Below are 13337 nucleotides of genomic sequence, written 5' to 3'. Positions count from 1 at the left end.
CCAAGTACTTGGGCTGTCATCCATTGCTTTCCCAGGTGCATTAGCAGGGAGCTGGATTGGAAGCTGGAAAGCTGGGATTCCAACCAGCACACTGATACAAGATGCTGGCCTAAAAAGTGATGGTTTAAGCTGTTCCTCCACAATGTTGACCTGTTATTTTTCTCTTCTTGGCTTGTCTCTGGGCATTCTGAATAAACTGCTGGAGTTTCTTATGCTGGTTGATTCCTTGATGTTTTAAGAAAAAATGCTGCAGGGCCTTTTTTTTTTTCTGATTTAGACTTTATATAATCATTTACAGCTACAGTGGTCGAACGTTATGTTTACTACTTGAACCCATAGCAGAAGGGATTTCGAATCCTTCCGGTTTCCTCCTCTCCCCTCCAAATTCATGTCATTCTTTTCTGCTGAATGGAGTATTAATTACTGGACAGCTTGGGAACCAGGCAGGTCCTGTCAGCAGACTTTAACATGGGCTGTAGAGTTTGTACAGAGCCAAGCACTCATTGAAAGACTCCGTGTTGCCCATCCTGATCCCGCTGACTCCCTAACAAATGACATGTTTTGAAAGGAGATGGGGATAATGTGTTTTAAGTCACAGAGGAGGGTTTTGAGGTATATCTTGGTTGTGCATCAGGGGCTGTGGTTGCAAGCATCATCGGTGTATTAAGGGTGGGATGTGTTACACTAATCTGCATCCATATCTGGGTCTGTAGGGAATTGCATGAGTGCATGTGAGTGTGTGAAGTTGGCTTTATCAGAATTCCTAGATCAGTGGTGTAGACGAAGGAGATTATTTCAAAGGCACTACGAGGGTATTAAGGCTATGAATTAGTTACTAAAAGATTCAACTGGAGTGATACAGTTCAGCTGACTAAAAATTTCAAATGGGAGTCAGCTTTCCTATAGTAAAGGAAAAATATTTTAAATAGAATACTTCCAGAAGTCCTCTGACAGCATAAACCCAGATTGCCTGTTTTCTTATTTTTTCTCATGCTCTGCTGGTTTCCACTTGGACCATATAGCTCCCGACACTGATCAGTTTTCTTTTTGCTTATTATAGTTCTGTTCTGTCCCATCCTATCCTGACAAATTCTAGTTGTAACTTCCTAAAATAATTTCATGAGCACAAATGAATATTCATTCACTGTTTGAAAAACACTCTCTGTGACATTTTCCTTGGTGATTTTCTTGATCAGCACACTTGTTTAAACTTAAGAAATGTTTTTCATTCTTAAAACTTGTTTTGTATAAACCAGTATACTACAATAATCATTGAATTTGTCCACCTGTCCCCAGTTAGAGTACAAATCACTTGAAGGAGGAGCCTGTATCTAATATAACACATAGCACATGAATGAATATTTGTTGTGTTAAGCAATTGTTTATATACAATATATGGACATAAACCTTACTGGAGAGGGAAATGAAAGAATAGGAGATTTAGGAAATCTTGAAGAGCCTTTGTGTTGTCATACAAATATTTATTGAAACTGTTCCTATTAAGCATAATAAGACTGTCTCTTGACAAAGTTCTGCTTCTCTCTTGAGTATGGATCCTTATCAACTCAAGTGTTTAAGATACATAATTTTCTGTCTCTCTCTCTCTCACTGTCTATAACTCTACCTGTCAAATAAAAAAAGTTACATAATTTTCTTTATATTCTACAAGTGCATTTAGTTCCTTTTGTGCTTTAATTTCAATGGGACGACAGATGCCTAATCCCAGTTAACATGGGATTTCTGTACACTGTTTTCCTTGGAGTTGTATCTATTTCTGGTGATCCTAAATAGTGCTGTGACTTTGAGTGGAATTGGCACTTGGTTAAGGGAGACCACTGCGAGACAATTGTTTTTTTGTCCACAGCATCTCATCAGATTCTCTGCTTTTCCTCCTAAGTCCATGCCACCTTTTAGCGTCAGCTGTTTATTCCGTTGTTCCCTCCCCCAATGCCAGGTCACAGAAATCTCTAGGAGACTGACCAGATGGCTTCTTGCTTGGTTTGTTAGACTGCCCCCTCATGGGAATGGGTGCTCTGACAATTCCCTTCTGAACTCTGAAGCGTCGAATGTTATTATTTGAGAATTTGGGGTCAGAGTGTGGTCTTGTTCTCCTCAAGGCCTCCATAGCGATTTACAGTGTTTATTCTTGGGGTCCTTGATGTATGTCTCAGTACTATATAAAAAGATGAGAGCCAAGAAGTGAGGTGTGGAACTTACACTTAATGGTGGAAATTCCTGAATAAGAGTGCAGAAGGGTAGGTTAGGCTGGTACACTATTCTGAAAGGACTTGATTGATATCTCTAAACCAGTTTTCTCTGTCAAATTTAAGGAAGAGAAATAAGAGGTTTACTCAAGCTATGCAAAACCATGGAGCCAGAATAAATAGAGTGTCCCAGGAGAGTTAAAGGAACTGAAGGGATCACTGGCTTGAAAGAGAAATTTATACTGGAAATATCCCCAGGACCCAGGTAACAAAGGAAAGGAAAGTGACTTGGATGCTCTAAGGACAGATTAAATATTCTAAGAAAAGCAGTGGCTACCAGGAGAACCAAGCTTAAGAGGTGACCCAGAGCTCACTGGATTCTTGGAAAGAAGTGATGGTGCATTTACAGCCAGTGTATTGAAGATTTATTCAATGTAAAAGAAGTTCACTTTGTAATCAAATATTTGACATATATGAACACTGAGACTATAACTGAGATTTTGTGTTTAGAAAATCATGACCAGAAATCCCTTGTCCTTGTGATTAAGTTTTGGTTATTCATTAAAAACAGTTATCTGTTGCACATACTTAATTGCACATACAGTTTTTAAGTGCTGAGTGGTTGTCTGAAAGGAAACCACAACAGATAACACCTTGGAGCTCTCATGCAGCCTGCATGTGTTACTGATCTCTATGGCATTCTTTTGCCTTTTGTAAATTAATTTCTGCCTTTCTGAACCTCATGGTAAGATTTCAGAAGAGATATTGTACCCAGGTTTGGATCTTGGTCATGATGATGGTGATTAAGTGAAAAATACCCTGGATTGATGCTTAAGTAGGAAATACTCCTGATGGAGTGCTTTCTGGGAACCAGTCCAATTTTTGGTGTACAACTTAAAACATCTACCTGCTTTCTTATTTGAACTTTTCATTTAAAAAAAGATATTTTTATTTTATTTGAAACGCGGAGAGGCAGGAAGAGGTCTTCCAAACACTGACTCACTTCTCAAATGCTTGCAACAACCAGGGCAAGCCTCTGTATAAACCAGGAGCCCACAACTCAATGTGAGTTTCCTACATGGCTGAGAGGGACCCAAGCACCTGAGCTGTCACCTGCTGCTTCCAGGATGTACCATAGCAGGAAGCTGAATTGGAAGTGGAGGAGTCACGACATGAACCAGGGATTCTGATACAGGATGCAGAATCGCCAAGTGGTGATGTAAGCACTGTGACAAATGCCTGCCCCAAGAACTTATTTTTCTTACTCAGTATTTTTACTGAGGAATACTTATCTCTGGCTTATCTTGTAGGATTGTTGAGTTGAGATATGTCTACACTTGAAAGAGGCATATAAATATAAGGTATAGTTACATTTTAACATCATCCATTATTGCTATCTTATAATCAATACTTGTGAACTAAAACCACTTAATGAAAGGTGACAGCTTCTCTTTAAGGTCATTTTTGCATTTTATGGGTTCCTATAACATTAACTTTGGGTTCCAGAAACATTCAAAATATTAAAACTTATGGCAGAAATATGATTCATATCTGTAGTATAAGCATCTGTTAAGTTTACTATCAGGAACACCAAGTTCCCTGCACAGTCTTTTGAAAATAATCATGTTATTTCACATCATGATGCACTGCCACAGAATAATTGCTCTGTTACATGCATTTCTGCCAACGATGATAAGGCAGGAGTAAGGAAGACGATAATGTCCTAATGCTGAATGACATCATGTCTAGGTATTTGAGAAGATGTAGAGGAAATTTAGCACACTGCATTAATAGAATTAAGACAATTGATTTTTTTATGAGATATATTAAAGCACCATTATTAACCAACTTGTTAAAATCACCAAGTGACACATATATGACTTCTCTTATTTCTCCAAACTTAATTTAAAAAAACGACTCTTAAAAAAAAAGACCCTAAATGTTATGGCCAAAAGACTCATATTTTCTGACATGAGCGTTCTAACAGAGTTCTCAGTGCCTCCTTCTTCAGAAAAAGCAGTTAGGTTTGTACAACCTTTGTACCCAACTCAATAGAGTGCCTTCGAAGAGAATTATCTTCTCATGCTTCTGTCTGGACCAGCCAATCTGCAAATAGTAGAAAAAGAGTAACCCAAAGTACAAGGGGACTTTAAACAGTCTGTGTATAAATTGAATTGAAATATGTGTTTATTTTGGTTGAATATTTTTCAGAAATCCATACATAATTTTGTAATGATATATGTTTTTTATGAACTCCTCATACTGTTCAGTATTTGTTGTTGTTTTTTAAAATTTTCTGGATATTCTCAGAAAACACAATGTTATCCCAGAAAGTAGGCCTTAGAAAACAGCGAAAAAGGTTAGAGGTTAGAGGCAAATGTAAGAATTCAGAATGTAAATCTCTCATTTTACACTAGCTTTTAATGTTTCCTTTAAATGGATAACACTACCTCAAAGTACAAAGTCAAGGATTCCTTCCACTTTCCAGTTTAAACTCCTGCTGTGTGGTATGTATAGAAAGTCTTGGCTGCAAGAGAATAAAACCCCACTTCTGCTGGTTACAGCAGAAACAAGCAAATGCAGGGTGGCTGGGTAGGGGGAAACGTGTTGATCCAGGCCCCTGAACCACCAAGGTTATTCCCATGCAGGCATGATGATCCCAGACAAGGGTGATATTCAAGACATCAGTGATTATCTCTCCACTCTACTTTCTTTGTGGTTTCATTTTCTTTTCTTTTTTTTTCAGACTGGGTCTCCTTATAAACTGGCAAATGTTTGCTCTCAGCTTATGTCCTTTTAGCTTAGCAATTCCTAGTGGGAAGAGAACCTCTTTCATGAGAGTTCCAGTGAAAATTCTAGGACTCAGTCTTATTGGATTGACTTTGTCCCACACATATGGCCAAGGCAACCATGGTTAAGAGGGACTGGAATCTGTGGATTAGGTCTGAGCCATAATCCCACAAAGCTGCTGGGAGACAGGAGTTAGGGTGATAGTGTGGTCCAGAGGAGGGAATTTAGATGCCTGGACCACAAGAAATGAGAGGGCAAAAAATCAGGGTACCGTACCATTGTTAGAAAGAAGGCTAGCTGGGTAGTCAAAAACAACAGATATTCCACATATTTTTAAATGTCATTAAAAAGTGTTTTCCCATAAATAGACTATCTTCCCATTAACAAAACTATAAAAAAAAGCCACTGAGACAAAAGGCCAGAATCCAAGTGCCAACCTTGTTACTTGGGATCTTAGATTGCTGAGAAACTGAAAATGTTTGGCAAATCCTGCTGTGCTATATCTGTTGTCATTACATATATAAAATAATTTCTAGTTACTTCTTAACAATTAATAAATGTCACTGTAATAAATTCACATAATCATAAGATAATCCCTCTCTCATGATTACTTAACACTTTATAGAAAATACATTCCCTTAATTGAAATGGAAAAATGATTATTGTGTGCTTTTTGATAGTGTTAAGAAGCAATTTTGATTAATTAATTATGTTACTTGAAAGGCAAACAGACAGTGAGAGAAAGACAAAAGAGAAAGGGAAAGGAAGAGGGAGATGGGGGGGGGAGAGAGAAAGCGAGAGAGAGAGAGCGAGCACCCTTCCATCCAGTGGTTCACCCACATGCCTCGCATAGCCAAGAACACAATCCAGATCTCTCACGTGGATGGCGGGGACCCATGTACGTGGGCTTTCACTTGCTGCCTCCCAGGGTGTGCATTAAAGCAAAGCTGGAATTGGAAGCAGAGCCAGGACTGGAATGTAGGGCTGCGATATGGGATGCTGTTGTTCCAAGCAGTTTCTTAATTGCTGTTCCAAGTGTCTACCCCGAAACATCAAGGAGAAGTTGACTTCCTGACCATGAAACTACTTAATACCTTGAAATATTTTACAAGAAAAAAATCTTGCTTTTAAACTATTCTGTTGTCTTGTTTTGAGATTGGAGTTATGTGTGTAAATATGATGTTTACTATTGTAAAAATGTGTAAATGTACATTGTAAACACATTAATATTTAAAATGAATGTGGGAAACATAGTTGAATTTCAGTTGTTTAAGTCATGTTATATTCCATTAAAGCTGAAATGTAGAATGTAGCTATATCTATGGAAGCAAAGACATTTTACTTGATTTTCTGTTACCAGTGTTTTGCATGGAGGAAATTGGCAGGTTCAATTCCCACTCTGTCAGTGGTTAGTTCTTACCTTGGGTCAAGTCAATCTCCTCAGGCCTCGTTTCCTCATCTGGAAATTGAAGAAATTTAATCAGATGCTATGTAAAGCTGCCTACAGTCCTACAGTTCTATAATTTATGCACACTTTGAAAATGCCACGTCATAAAATGTGTTCTGAATGTGAACTAGTCACACTGCCAAGGGCAGTAGCACAATATTTTAAATGATCTCTCGATTCCAGTATGATCACAGATTCTGCCACATTATTGGGAAGAGAACCTGGTCCTTGCATGGATATCTCTGTGACCTGCACATTGAAAGGTGTAATTCCTTAGATGTTGCAAGAGCACTCATGCAATTTTGGGCAAGAAGTTTGATTCAAATTTTCTTTCCACTAGGAATGAACTCCAAGGGCAGGATGGGGCACAGAACGGGTAATGTGTCTTGATCAGTTTGAAAAGTTTCAAGCGTCCATGGTTGATTATTTGTTATTTGGGACTAGTTTTACTGAACCAGCCGGTCTGATGAATTACTCAGGTTACCTCATAGGCCGAGTGCCTTGTCCGCTTTTTATCTTGACACCCTCCTCTCCTTTCCTCTCTGTCTTCTCTCTCCCATCCTGCAGGAGAGGACTGCAAATATGCCCACTCTTTCGAGCCGTTTTCTTTTTTTCATGTTCTAATTGTCTCTACATGCTGCTATCCAAACACAGCCCTTTAAAAACATTTTCCAACTGGAAAATAAAACCCAATAATAGTAACGGCTGCACAATATAATTAATTTTTGTAACTATTAATGCGGGAGGAAAAATGTCTAATGGGTTGCAGATTTCCTCCTATTTGAGTAGCGTGACCGTGACCAATAAGAAAGGAACCCCTCTGTTGAAGTTGCATTTCCTTACTTCCTCTCCATCGGGGCAAGATCTGAGCATTGGGTGATGGTTGCCTGGTGTTCTTTGCATGGAAACAGAAAGGATGTGCAGAGGAGTAGAGGCTTCAGTGAATGGGTAGGGTTCTTTAAACCATTACTAAGATTAAGACCGCAAGACTCCACTTGTCTGGCTAACCGTTAAATAGTTTTGATTGTCTGCCAGCATGCTTCAGTATTTCTTTGAAGCTTTCTTTAACTTACTGCAGTGGAGTAATTAAAGTGTACTTTTTCATCCAACACACACACACACACACACACACATCCATTTAGCTCTGATGTAGACTTTCTTGGGGGAGTCGTAGCCCCTCTATGGAACTCTCCTCCTGAGGCAGGGCTGCATTTAGGAGAGGTCTCAGGGGCAAAGCAGGGAGGCTGATTCCTGGACTTTACTTGGTTTCTCCATCTCCATCTTCACTATGTTTCTCTAATACTTCCAAGGAAGTTTCATAAGTGAATAGATTTCACAAAGTTGTATCCCTTAGGGATAATAATGTGCGTCAGTAAGCAGCTGGGATCATGAGTGTGGCCAGCTATTACACTGGGCACTTGGCTACAGGATGTGGGCATCCATCTCAGCTGCACCAAACACCCACCTCATTTATCCATTTTCAAATTGGATTTTTAGGCCTTTAGACTATGGAGTTGTGGTGATTCCTTATATATTTTGGAAATTAGCACCTATCAGATATGTTTGTAAATATTTTTCATTGCGGAGGTTGTCTTTTCACTCTGTTGATGTCCTAGGACCTGAACAAACATTTCTCCAAAGAGACTACACAGATAACCAGCATTGTCAACATCACTAATCAACATGGAATTGCACAGCAAAACCACAATGAAATATCACCTCACACCTGTCTGGATGATTATTTCCAAAAAACCCAAAGACAGCAAGAAATGATGAGGATGTGAAGAAACTGGAATCCTCGCATGATGCTGGTAGAAATGCAAAATGGTACAGCTGCTATGGAAAACAGTAAAGTGACTTCTCAGAAAATTAGAAATAGAACTACAATATGATGTAGCAATCTCACTCTATGCATTCATCCAAAAGAACGGAAATCAGGATCTTGAAGAGAAAACTGTAGTCCCATGTTCATTGCAGTCTGATTCACACAATATCAAAGATGTGGAAACAACCTCAATCTCCATAAACAGATGAATGGATAAGGAAAATGTACTACAGACACACAATGGGGTATTATTTAGCCTCAGCAAAAAGGAAATTGTAATATGTGACAATGTGAATGAAACTTGAGTATGTTATGCTGAGTGAATTTAGTCAGCCCCAGAAAGATATTACAGGTTTCCATTATATGATTTATCTGAAATATTTGAATTTATAGAATCAAAAATGGGATGGAGTTGTCAGGAGATGGAGAAGAAGTGAATAGGGGAATTATTAATTAATGACCCAAAGTTTTAGTTAAGCCAAAATAGAATCTAGAGATTTGCTGAACTGTACATATAAACATTTGTTAAGAGGAAAGATATTGGGGCTGGCACTGTGGTGCAGTAAGTTAATCCTCTGCCTGTGGTGCTGGCATCCCATGTGGGCCCTGGTTCTAGTTCTGGCTGTTCCTCTTCTGATCCAGCTCTCTTGGAATGGCCTGGGAGAGCAGTAGAGATGACCCGAGTGTTTGGGCCCCTGCACCTACGTGGGAGACACAAATGAAGTATCTGGCTTCTGGCTTCAGGTTGACACAGCTCCAACCATTGGGGCCATTTGGGGGAATGAACCAGCGGATGGAAGACCTTTCTCTCTATCTCCCTCTCTCTGTCTGTAACTCTACCTCTCAAATGAATAAAATCCTGTTTTTTTTTTTTTTAAAAAAAAGAGAGAATAGATGTTACATTAAGTGCTCTTATCACAGAAAAATAACCTAAAAATAATATGTATCTTGCAAAGTAGTTTTATCAAATGAGATTAACAAGGAAGTTTCTGGTCCATAGTATTACTGAATAAATGTTTGCTTCATCTTAACATAACAAATTAAGCCAGACTCACCCCAATCCTGTGCTTCAACGAGGTCACCCTGTTGTCTTTTACTTGTACCTGTTTTCCAAATCTGATAAGCTCAGAACCCAGGGAGCTTTTTATTTTTTTCTATTTAGATCTTTCTCCAAAAAGCCAAACAGCAAAGCATATGCATCAATGCCACCCAAACTTTCTTACCAACATCTATACTCAAATTTGTATGTTTAGTTTCCAAAGAACTGATTATATTTCTTATTTATTTTTCTTTGCAAGTCAATTTAACATTTCGAAGGTGAAGTCACATTGTTCACACTGCCTGGGATGTGCTAGTGAGTCTCATTCCTCAGCTATGGTGGCCTTGGTAGATAATACATTAGTGGTCTCTTTACACCAGTGGAACCAGCTACTGTAGGACAGAAATATTTTAGCTCTGAATCTTCTGTTAGAGAGACACCATAACCGTCAATTTTGTCTCTCAGACACTGCTCTTTTTAGGTTACTTTCACTTTTCTCCACTATTGTTGTCCTTGAAAACCCTCTCCCCCTCACCAATGGGTAAGAGAACTGGTTGAGAGATTCCCACTCCCTAGGCTGTACATTTTTATGATTCTTTTTTCTTTCAGGTTTCTCTTTGGCCTGATCATATGATGATGATGGAGTACCTTATTTCCATGATGCATAAATCCAGCACTCTTAGATGACCCATTCCTTCCCTTTTCCTTACCATTTTCCTTTGTGGCTCTCCTCTAAAGCGTCCAGTCTTGCTCAAAGCCAGTGTTCTCCCCAAACTTCAGAACTCGGGAGACTCTGGACAACAGGGCACCCACTTTTGAATTCAAAAGCTTTCATATTAATGCACTGAAATAGATATAGTAATACATTGAACAATTCTTAGTTCCATGAAATAAAATTCACAAAGAAAGAAGGAATCCTAGGGTGGACATGTAGAGATGCCATTCATTTTATTTTTAGAGAAATATCAGTAATTTTGTCTTACTTAGAAAAAATATGTAAAAATTAGTGTAAATTATTTTTAAGTTGTAGGAAGTTCTTTCATGACATCAGATATAAAAATGGCAAAATGCCAAGTTGTAAGCCCACGTGACCAGAAATCTTGTTTGTTGACTTGGTATTTTTCCTCTCCTACTTGATTAGTCTAGATCAAAGTGACTGGCCAGGCAAATCCAGCCAAAATGGTCAGATACGTGCTTGATTCTGAAGGATGTTGTGAGGGCTGAAAAATCAAGAGAGGAACTTTATTATTATGTCATTGAAAATAAATTATGGGCATAAATGCATGTAAGTCTCAGGAATTCATTTCAATATGTTTAAAATAGACTTTATTTTTTTGAGTATTGTAGGCTCACAGCAAAATTGAGCAGGAGGTACAGAAAGTTCCCATATAGTCTCTCCCTCTACACATGTGCCCCTCCTTCATTATCAACAACTGCCGCCAGGGTGGTGTGTTTGCTACAATCCAGGAACCCAAGGGGACACATCATTGTCACGCAGAGTCCACAGATGACTTTGTTGTGTTTGTGCATTCTTTGCTGTTTTTGTGATTTTTTTTTGACAAATATATATTGTCACGGCCATCATAAGGGTCTCATACAGAATATGTAGTTTCATTGCCCTAAAAATCCTCTGTGCTTTACCTCTTCATCCCACCCTCTCCCTGACTCCTTGTAACCACTGATCTTTTTACTTTTCCAGAATGTTGCATAGTAGAAATGGTACAGGATGTAGCCTTGTAAGAGAGGCTTTTTCTGCTTAATAATATGCATTTCCATTTCCTCTACAGTTTTTCATTTCTTCTTAGTGTGGAATAATATTTTATTGTCTGTATAAACCGCAGTTTATCATTTTATTCTCTGTATGAACCACAGTTTATCTACCGGTTCACTGACAAAGGACATCCTTTTTGTACCAAAGTTTGGCAATTATGAATCAAGAGGCTCTGAAGTTTTTGTGTGGGTAAATACTAAAGAGAGCTATTGCTGGACCATGTGGCATGTCTCATTTTCCAGTTTAAAGAAAGACAGTGTAGCATGTGATGGCCTGCACAGAATGGATAGACAGGAAGTATGCGAACTACATGTTCTCTGAGGCTCATTCGCGTCAGTGTTTGCTACTGCGCTGAGTGCCGAGAACAGTCTCTGTGATAGTGATAGTTCATAATAACTGAGAAATGGGTTTACAGGAGTGGGATGGGATTGACCTGGGTTTTTGACACCGCTGTTTCTCCCCTAAGATTGTAGCACAGTAGAGAAAATTACCTTTGGCCAGATAATACAGTTGCTTTGACAATCTCATAGTCTTTCAGAAACTCAACAATTTATGAATAAATTTTTTTGAATATTGGATATCCTGACTTTTGGATATCTTGGCCTGTTTCTTCTATTAAAATATTAAATAGAATATTAAATTAAATTGAATATAGCAAAAAAATTCATAAATATATCTAAGAAAATTTTTGTCAGTGTTAACATCTAATTGCTCACTGACCTATTAAAGCTCATTGAAGTAAATATCATACCCCTTTTCTGGATAAATTTCACAAGTAAAAAATCTGATAAAATGGTTGACATTTCCCCTTGGCCTCTGATATTTCTGCAGCTGTCTTGGATTCTGAGAACAATCACACTGTTGAGTCTAATTCTGAGAAATATAAAAAGCATCATACTCACATACCTGTCCAGGAAAAGAAAGTCCTGAAATAATTCTCACAGTTTTCAGCTATCGCTACTTTTCTTTCCTTTTATCTTTTCTTCCATTTAAGAAAAAAATAGTACTTTGGAGCAAATTGATTTTGTTAGATAGTGCATTGATCATACTCCTAGCCTGGGGTTAGCGCATAACTTCAAAAACAATAATAACTAAGACAATCATCTAATTTTACTGAACTAAAACTGAAAATGTACACCCGACAAAATCATCCCTGAGACGACTTGAGGTGCATTTGTGCTTGTACTTTATTCTCAGTGACACTGTAATCTACTAAAGTTCCTCTCTCGATTTTTCTCTTTGCAATCTGGAAGAACAGATTCACCAGTGATTGTGCTCATTTATAAAAGCATCCAAAACAAAATTGAACCCCAAGGCTGATAAGCTATAAAGATGCTGATCAGATCTGAGCAGAATGGACCATGCTTTGGGGCTTGCTGAGCTGAAGATGGTTCTAGAAGACTGATGGCTTTATATACACAATTACAAACACCACAGTGCTGTCAGATGAACAGAAACTCATGAAATATGGTTCTGGTCCTTTATTAAGTAAAGAATGGCATTTTGTAAAATACTTCCTCAGATTTAGTAATTTCTTGGAGGTAATTAAATTCCCTCCATTCTTTAGCAAGAGACATAATCAAACACTTTCATAATAAAGAACAATCCAATAATATAAATGTATAAAACAGTTCTACAAAACAAAGGCTGATTGATCTTTAAATGGCTCAAACTTAAAAGGGATTAACCCTGTCAAATTTATATAAATGTTATTCATAATCAATGGAAGTCTTAGTCACAAATTAAAAATATGTTTATTCTTTTCAGAGTTTCTCTATTCCAAAACAACTTGGAATTATCTTCTCTGTTTTCAAATAGCACCAACAGCTAAAAATATAGTGACACTGGGGTAATACATTAAAAACAATATTGATCCACTGAAGATTGATACACATTTATCCGGGATGGCATTAGTTCCCAATACCAGGCTTGGATAAGTTTGCTTTTGGTCATAAATTTTCAGATTTATATTTGATAAATAAGGCCCAGAAATTATATTTTTGATAATACCTTTTGCCAAATGAAAGTTTTGTTCATTGACTAAAGGGATAAATATGGCTGACAATTTCTGAATTCTCCATGTATTATCTTATCATTCTACCAGTGGAACAATAATGGGATTCTATTATCATTACTGGGAGTAGCATAACTTTCCTGCTTTTAGCTGCTCCACTGTGAACCACCGCTCACCTCATCCTTTGTGCCCAGAGTTCCCCTGGATTCCTACTATAAACAAACTAACTGAGATACCTGGATCTACA

The 13337-nt window shown here is 38.0% G+C and overlaps 1 long non-coding RNA gene across 1 annotated transcript; it reads left to right on the top strand.

Annotated features, from left to right (window-relative positions):
- The first annotated feature begins 1636 nt into the window (after window positions 1-1636).
- Window positions 1637-12686, top strand: LOC138849719 (uncharacterized). The gene is made up of 3 exons (XR_011388819.1): window positions 1637-3423; window positions 3515-3565; window positions 6782-12686. It is a non-coding gene; the product is annotated as an uncharacterized lncRNA (long non-coding RNA).
- The last annotated feature ends 651 nt before the right edge of the window (window positions 12687-13337 follow it).

Source organism: Oryctolagus cuniculus, chromosome 5, assembly GCF_964237555.1.
Source record: "Oryctolagus cuniculus chromosome 5, mOryCun1.1, whole genome shotgun sequence".
Classification (NCBI taxonomy): Eukaryota; Metazoa; Chordata; class Mammalia; order Lagomorpha; family Leporidae; genus Oryctolagus; species Oryctolagus cuniculus.
Note: the sequence above shows the minus strand (reverse complement) of the source record. Positions and strands in the feature narration are given on the sequence as shown.